The 8,488-nt window shown below is 35.8% G+C and overlaps 1 pseudogene; it reads left to right on the top strand.

Moving 5' to 3' along the window:
• The first annotated feature begins 200 nt into the window (after nt 1–200).
• LOC145816069 (putative calcium-binding protein CML25 pseudogene) lies at nt 201–1,507 on the top strand (annotated as a pseudogene).
• The last annotated feature ends 6,981 nt before the right edge of the window (nt 1,508–8,488 follow it).

Raw genomic sequence — 8,488 nt, 5'->3', positions numbered from 1 at the left:
AACCTTAAATCCCATCTACATGAACTCCAACAACTTCTGCCACTATTTCCAGTGGCCATTGATGACAACGGCTTGCTCCGGTTACACCCTCCACTACGGCACATCGCCACCAACCTCCGTTGCCACCTCCTTCTTCACTCTCCATTGTTGCATTGTTTGATTCAATTCATTCACAAACCAATCCAAAAAACAAAAAAAAAATGGGTTTTCCAAAACTGTTCAATTGAAAGAAGAAACTAATCTCCGCATCTTTGATCCCCTCTTTCTTGGGCTCACGATCCTCCTCTCTCAACTCTCGTGCCCAGATCAAAGAAGAAATCAAGCAAGTCTTCAAGAAATTCGACGTTAATAGCAATGAAAAGATCTCATTGTCAGAACTCGGTTCGATCCTTGGCAGCTTTGGTCACATCGCCACGGACGAGGAGCTCTAGATGATGATCAAGCAGATCGATGACAACAATGATAAGTGCATCGATCTCAGCAAGTTTATCGAACTCAACACCAAAGACATTGATTCCGATGAGGTTTTGGAGAATCTCGCCGAGGCTTTCTCTATGTTTGATATCAATAAGAATGGATTGATCTCTGCCGTGCAATTGATCAATATGCTTCAGAGCCTCGACAAGGAATGCTCGATCAGCGAGTGTAAGAAGATGATCAGTGGTGTTGATTGTGATGATGATGGAATGATCAGTTTTGAGATGAAGAAGATGAAGAAGATGAAGAGGAGGAGGGAGACGATGTGGAGGCATTGGAATGGTTGCCGAAGGAGGCTACTAGCCAGAGTGCAGGTGGAGGCAGAGGCGGAGGTGGAGGTGGAGGTGGAGGTGGGGTTGGGGTTGGGATTGGGGTTAGGCTTAGGGTTGGGGTTGGAAGGATAGAGATGAGGTCAAAAATGGAAATTGATGTTGGGGCAAAATTGTAATAAAAAAAAATAAAAGAGTAGGGGGTCCAAAGAAATCAAGTATGTGACAATAGTAACACTTGTTCCAAAACATTGATTAAGAACCTTATCTATCAATTTTTTCTTTTTTCTTTTTTTTTTAAATTTTAAAATGTCGTTCTATCCTAAAATTAAATTACTAAAATAGATATTCACTTAAATCCCTAACCCTAACAACATTCATATCCCTTTTCTAGCCATTTCCCTAGCCACTTGCCACCTCTTGCCTCCCTATATTCGTTTGTCGCTGCCACTTCCTTCTTCGCCACTGTTGTATTCCTATTATCGTCACCGCGAACATCTAGGGTTTTGGATCTAGGATTTTAAAATAAGAAGAAATGTGGGTGAAGGTGTCAAGACGGAGATCAAAACAAGGATTGATGGACAACGGTGCGATTTGTAAAGAGAGTGAATTGTTTGTGACGGTGACAGCGAGAGGAGGCTAACCAAAGAGATAATGGAGGTGGAGAGAGGCTAACCGAAACAAAGGAAGAAGTGAGGTGGTTGGTGATGGTAATGGCAACAGGAGGGTTGGTCGGAGGTGGAAGAGGCTGCTGGAGCTAGGGTTTGGGTTAGAGCCCAGTTGGGGTGATGAGGGATATGATTGGGATTATTGGGGTGTTCAAAGTGCAAAAGAAAAAATTTAAATTTAGGCTTGGGGTGTCCTAAGAATTGGGGTGCTCAACCAAATTCTTAGGGTGATTTTAGAGCTATTAAATCTATATTACAATAATATCCTTAAATAAAAAGATCATTAAGAAAAATATGGATATGTATTATACCAATTAAAAGAATTCATTTATGAAAACATAAATCACTCTTTACACACAATCATCTATAGATATATACAAACACTGTATTTCTTTATTATCTTTCAACTTTGACCATTTTCAACATTATAATCTAGCACACTACACTCATGATATCATTCATTATCAATTACCACACCTTATTCTCTTCTTCAGTATACTGATTTTCTAAACTCAAAACATTATTACCTTCAAAGATTTAGGGTTTAAGAATATTGAAATCAATTAGTTTTGAAGATTTGCACACCATGAATGACACTCAGATTGTTGGTTTGGTGTCAATTTACTACTTACAATGACCTTTTGGTATATATATATATTTTTTTTTTTTTTTCATTCATATAATCACTAGGAAGATGACTTTGTTCATCATGTGTTCAGATTATAAGAGTTGAACGTTTACCCATTATTTGATTATTTATATTTGAACAAAACTATTTTGTTCAAATTATTAAAGTTGACCAAATATTGAATGTTTATACATAAAAAATTGAACATTTTGAATTCATTCCTTAAAAGAAAAAAGGGAGATTTAATCAAAATCCCCTCATAATAAAACTTTAATGCATTAAAGTCAAGTACAAAAAGTTTTCTTTGAAAAGTCCAACACACACCATTATTACCAAAATATCGTTAGTTAATTTTATATTTCAAAATTTAAAATGATATAACTTTTGATCTAGATGTCGGTTTAATAAACTTAGTATTTTTAAAATCTTCTCATCAAGATCTATCAAATAAAGTTTAGGTTGACTATGAAATTCTTAAAAAAATAATAATAAAAAAAAAATACTGTCGTAATTGACGTAAACAGTAAAGTTTTACTTTGTTTCATAGTAAAATTTTACTTTGATTCATAGTAAAATTTTACTATTAATGTTAGTTTCAATAGGAAAAAAAATTAAGATTTTTTTTTTTTTAAAGAATTTCATAGCCAACATAGATCTTGTTTAATAGATATTGACGAGAGAATTTTTCAACTACTAATTTTATTAAAAACCAATATACAAATCAAAAGTTATATCATTTTAAAGTTTGAAACATAAAAGTAGTTATTAAAGGGTAAGATTGTTTACAAAAAATAAAATAAAATAGAAACAAATTTGCTTGTCTTTGATGAAAGAGACACTTCTTCTTCAGGGGACTTACAAATTAAAAAAGTTTGGACTGTCCTTTTCACTTTAAAAAGGACTAATAAGGGACTTTTGGCCAAATATTCCAAAAAGAATATGAAACTTTTATTATTTTTTAAATATAAATTTTTGAATGTATTAAGTTTGTTCCATTCTGTATTCATGAAATTATTTTTTTATTAATTTTTTTTACAAAATTTTGTACCGACTCAATGTTTTAACTAATTGTTGTTGACTACACAAGTTAATTTGTTACTAAAGAGGTACATTCATGTTTCAAGACAATATAAACGGATAGCTTTTTTTTTTATTATTTTGTTTTTTATTTTGGAAATGTACTAAACTTGTTTTCCTATTAAATGTAGGTTTTCAAAAGTAAAGAAGCATTACTCAGTTGGGTATGAGAAGTTGAGAAATGGTTTTGTGTTGTGTTCAAGACTTCGAACTATGGTAGCAGTTGTACAAGACTAAGGATATATCTTAAATATGTTCAACAGAATAAAAATAAATATGCAATAAATGTTCAACATAATAAGTATGAACGAGTAAAAGTTGTTCAACATATAAAGTATGAACTTATTAATTTTATTCAACATAAATATTTTGAACATATTCAATTTGTTCAATTTTTTTTTTTTTTGGTACGATAACATTATGTTCCAGACAACCAGTTGTAGACAGCTTATTTTTGACTGGCCTTAAAACTTATGCGTTCTATGAAGAGCTGCCAATGATGAAAGCAAAGATCGTTTCGAGCACAAGTCAGGGATGAAAAGAGACAAACATTCCTACACATGTATTGACCAAATAGTTTTCTTCTAGACCTTCAAACCTATTTTTCAAAGTGATTTTTTAGGCGAGTGGTACCTTCTCATTTGTTTTGGTCATTCCTAGCGTTGTGTTTATGAAAAGTGTTGAGCTACTTTTCATAAAAGAGAGCTTAGAAAGTCAGAATGAATGAAAAGATGGGGAAACCTTTTGAGAAAAATGGCCGGATATCTCTTGGTCAGCCAGACAATTTTTTAGAAACATGACGGACAACTTTAGTCCGAATAAGCACATTCGGATAACATCTATCTGGATAAGCACATCTGGACCCTTTCTTGCTTTGACGGACCTTTTTTAAGAAAACACGACAGACTACTCTTGGTCGGCTATACAACTTTTGTCTGGCGAAAACCTATTGATGTCAGCCAAACAAATTTCTCATGAAGTGTCCCCTAGCATCTTAGAATATGCCGTATGGATCCTTGGGGACAAAATAGCATATTCTAAGCACCCCAAGCCTATATGAACCATATTCTTGGAGAGATTGATGAATTTAGTTGGCTAGTTCATTAGTTGATTTGAACATTGAGCTTTATACATATTCTATATACCTACACGCTTGGACGATCTTCTTTATTTCTTAACTTGGAGATTTAGAGCTAAAGATCTTCATCTGCTTGAGGGAGCTTGGATTGAATCTTGTGACCTGCTTAAGCCCTATCTCTGCTAGTTTTAGAGGTAATTCCTACTTCCATTTTAGATTTCTCGCACCTCCTATCTCTTTCCCTTTTCTTTTTTTTTTTTAAATTTTTTTATAAGCAATTTTCTTGAGATCTTGAGATCATTGTTGGGTTTTTATTAATAGCTTAGTTGGATTCTCTTCTTCCACATCTTTCTGTAGTAATTTGAGGCCTGTATAAAGACTTTGCCCAAGTCTAACTTCCATTTTCTTACTTTATTATGGGTTAGAAGCCCATGCATAGCTTCCTCTATAAGAATGGTTAGATTCTTTCCTCTTCGTATTCTATTTTCATGAATTTGGATAGTTTATACCCTTATTCATGTGTTGGATGATGAGAATCTCTCCATTCTCAATAAAGTTTCCCTCATTTATTGTTTTGTCGATTTTTGTTGCAATAGAAGCCCATGTAGGGTTTCCTCCATGAGAATAGACCAAATCTCCCTCTCATAACTCTTTTTCATGAATTTGGGTAGTTTATACCCGTATTCATTTGTTGGAGGGTGAGAATCTCTTTATCTTCATTAGAACCTTCTTTATTCTAATGCTTTGTTGAGTTTTGTTGCTATAGAAGCCCAAGTAGGGTTTCCTTCATGAGAATAGACCGAATCTCTCCTCTCGTCACTCTTCTTCATGAATTTGAGTAGTTTATACCCTTATTCATGTGTTAGAGGGCGAGAATCTCTCTATACTCATCGGAGCCTTCTTTATTTCTTAGTTTTGTTGATTATTGATAATATAGAAACAGAGGCATAGTTTCCTTCATGAAAATAAGTTGGACCTACCTTCTCAAAACTCTTTTTCATGGATTCAAGCAATCTATGCTTGTTTCTATGCATATAAAGGCTAGGACCTCCTTATCCTCGTTAGAGTGTCATGTGTGTTGGACTGAGGTTCTTCTCTCACTACCCCTTTCTCCCTCTCTCTCTATCATTTTAAGCTTATTTACTTCACTTTGATATTGAGTTGTCATCATGACATTCACATGATTAGATTAGGTTTATGCATCTGAGCCCGAATTATTGTCTTAGTAGATATCATTATGTGGTGTGCTTCTCTTGATAATCCATATGTTATCCTTAGTGGAAATAAGGCTCGTAGGATTCATTTAATGTATGTGTTTGCATTTTGTAGATTATCATATCTAGGATTATGCATTTTTCTAGCTAGTTATCTTTTATCACACTTGGTTGGAGTGCCTAATGAGTTTTCTTCTTATTTCCTTTATGTAGACACCCCATTTTTTACTGTCTTTAAGACTTGGACGTCATCGTTTGTGCACTTGATGATTGTGCTTGTTTGTGTTCGTTTTGGGCACCCGAAGTCCTCGGCGGAACGCCCTGACTTTGGGCCTTGAACCTTGACTGCTTTGTGCTTTGTTTTTGGGCCAAAACCTTGTTGCCTCTTGCCTGGAAGGGGGAGGGAACTTGTTGGCTAGTCCTAGGCCTTGTTGGCCACTAGTTGTGTCTGTCGGCCACTTACGGTGGCCGACGACCACCGCTTTTTTAAGATATTTGTTTGCCAGTTGTGCTAGTTGTTGTTCACTGAACTGCATCTTTATACAAGTGTATGGCAGGATGAATTCAAGCTTTAACCTTGGTTTTCTATATATAGGGGGTGCTCTTCCCTATTTGGAGGGGCTAGAAAATTTGGATCAAATTTCTCTCTCTCTCTCTCTCTCTCTTCTTATTTTGTGCCTTAAAGTCTAGTTTCTTTACACCTTTGCGCATCAAGCCTAATCCAAGCACTCTCACCTTGGAGCTGAGGTTCTTTGGAGTTTAGTTTGAACTCTTGAAGGAGGTTTGAGCTAGAATTTGGGCTGTTTTGTGCTTGAGCTTCAAGAGGTAGTTCACTTGCTTATTGTACTTGCTTTGACTACTTATTTGGCCATCCTTTTGTATTATTTTTGAGCTGGTTTTCAACTACAAAAAACTCTATTTTTTGAGGCATAACATGATGGTTTGAGGCAATTTTGTGTTAAGGGGTGATCCACCATTCTTGTTGCTTAGTTGTGTAGAATTTTGCACCATCTTTTAGCATATTCAAATCAAACTTTTTGGGCCTTTAAACCACTTAAATTTAAAGTTATTTCAGTGGCAAAAACCTTGTTTTGAAGTCCAAAATTGAAGGGTGTAGCCTCCCCTCCTTGTGTCTTATTTGCATGCCTAGATAGCTTAACATGTGAGCATGTTTTTCTAACATTTTGTACCTTAATCTTAGCATGTTTTTGCTACTTGGCTGGCTTCAGCTCTGTTTTGAGCTGGTTTGGTCCTTTAAGGCTTATATTGTGTGGTTGTAGTGTAAAGAGGCTTCACTAGCTTAATGTTTTAGGCTTTCTAACATGAATTGCATGAGTTGCTTGCATGCTTTAGTGTCATTTTACACTTCATTTTTAGCACTGAAATCTCTGTAATCTCCCTCTATTCTTCACTCTTTCATTTATTTTGAAAGTGGCTTTGAATCCCTTGTTGGCTTGAGTGTGAAGTGGAGACATTCATGCTTAATGGTTTAATTCCTTCAGAAGTTCATTATCAACGGCATGAGGTCTCTTTCATGCTCAAGACACTTGTGGTTTAAGCCTACTTTCAATTAGAGGGCACTCACTTTTTGGACTAATCAATTAAAGAATGGATTGGTAAGCTAAAATGAGTAAATAAAAATGAATAAGTAAAAGAGGTAAGATAAAGCATCTTTTGTGTAGCATTGCACGTGTTCGAATCGGGCGTTAATTCGAACGCGAGAAAAATGGGACGTTTCATACTCAAAATGATGAAACGTGCCACTTTTCTTGGTCACCATCACCCTTGATCATACATGATAGGGTTATGGTTTTGTTGAGTCTTGTTTTGTACTCATTAAACTTGTACAAACTTGGTTCCTTAGCCATCATGCATGGAAATGCTTGGTTGATGGTTCGAGGGCAAAGAGTTACTCTCCTTTGAGCTTGTGTGATGATAAGGAGAGCAACAGTACATACACTCCATGAGAATAGACTGCTTTGCCTCTGTTTGTTCTCTGTTGCAGGAAAAGAAGAAGTTCAGGGAAAGGGTGGCCGACGGTCACCAGTAGTAGCTGACCGGCCACCAACGGTAGCCGACGCCCACTATTGGTAGCTGACCGGCCAGAAATGAAAATTTTCACAAGTGTGTTCTTGAATTGGAGCAGAGACATTCTGGAAGTTGGCAGCACTGTGGGTGTTCGAGCATGTGCAAATAGAGGCTGCAATGGCAAGGCGGTGGCATTTTTGGGAGGAGAATCCGAGCATGCATGCATCCCTCGTCCCTCGAGGCCGTTTAATTGCTTTATTTGTTAGTTGTAGCTAATTCGTTCATGCAAGTGTTGTACTTATTTAGCTAATTAATTCATTTTGTAATATCGAATTAGCTTAGAATAGTTAGTTAAATATTATGTTGTAATAATTAGTTAACTAGAATAGTTAATTAGTCTTGTGTTGTAATAGCTTAGCTTAATTAGTGTAGCTAGTTAGCTTAGCTTATTCATTCAGACCCTCCTTCGCGAGGGCATAATGTTGTAATAAAGTGTGCGTGCATATGTGTATGTCTTCCAATCCCACATCTTTCTCCTTTTTATTTGATCGCTTTCGATGGTTAGATTAGAGACATATTTCGACTTAGCATATCGGATGCTTGCATCCATTTATTTGTATTGCATGCACCGAGGCTCAGCGCATCATTGAAACTACATCGCAATTTCAATACACTTATTTGAATACGTGTTTTAAAGCATGATATCAAAGTGTTGCAAATACCATGATTAGGTAGCCGAGCCTATTTAGTTATATCATTGCATGTGTTGCATTAGACATCTTGTATAGTTAGGATCATGCATTTTTCTAACTAGTTTTTATTTTGGCTTGAAGTATTCGGTAAGTTTTTATGCTTTAGCATACTTGCATGATTGTGATTGCCATGTTTCGCATGCTTGCCATGAGGCTATGTGCTTAAATGCTAAACTATATGAATGCCTGTGGATGAAGGCTTGTTGTTTGAATTAGAATGATTCAACAAATGTGCGTTTTAAGCCCACTTTTTTAAGTGGAAAATCAATGTTTTAAGCCCATCTTGTTTGGTGGAAA

The sequence above is a fragment of the Camellia sinensis genome, unplaced genomic scaffold (genome assembly GCF_055761805.1).
Source record: "Camellia sinensis isolate YWXY unplaced genomic scaffold, ASM5576180v1 Unanchor3, whole genome shotgun sequence".
Lineage (NCBI taxonomy): Eukaryota > Viridiplantae > Streptophyta > Magnoliopsida > Ericales > Theaceae > Camellia > Camellia sinensis.
Note: the sequence above shows the minus strand (reverse complement) of the source record. Positions and strands in the feature narration are given on the sequence as shown.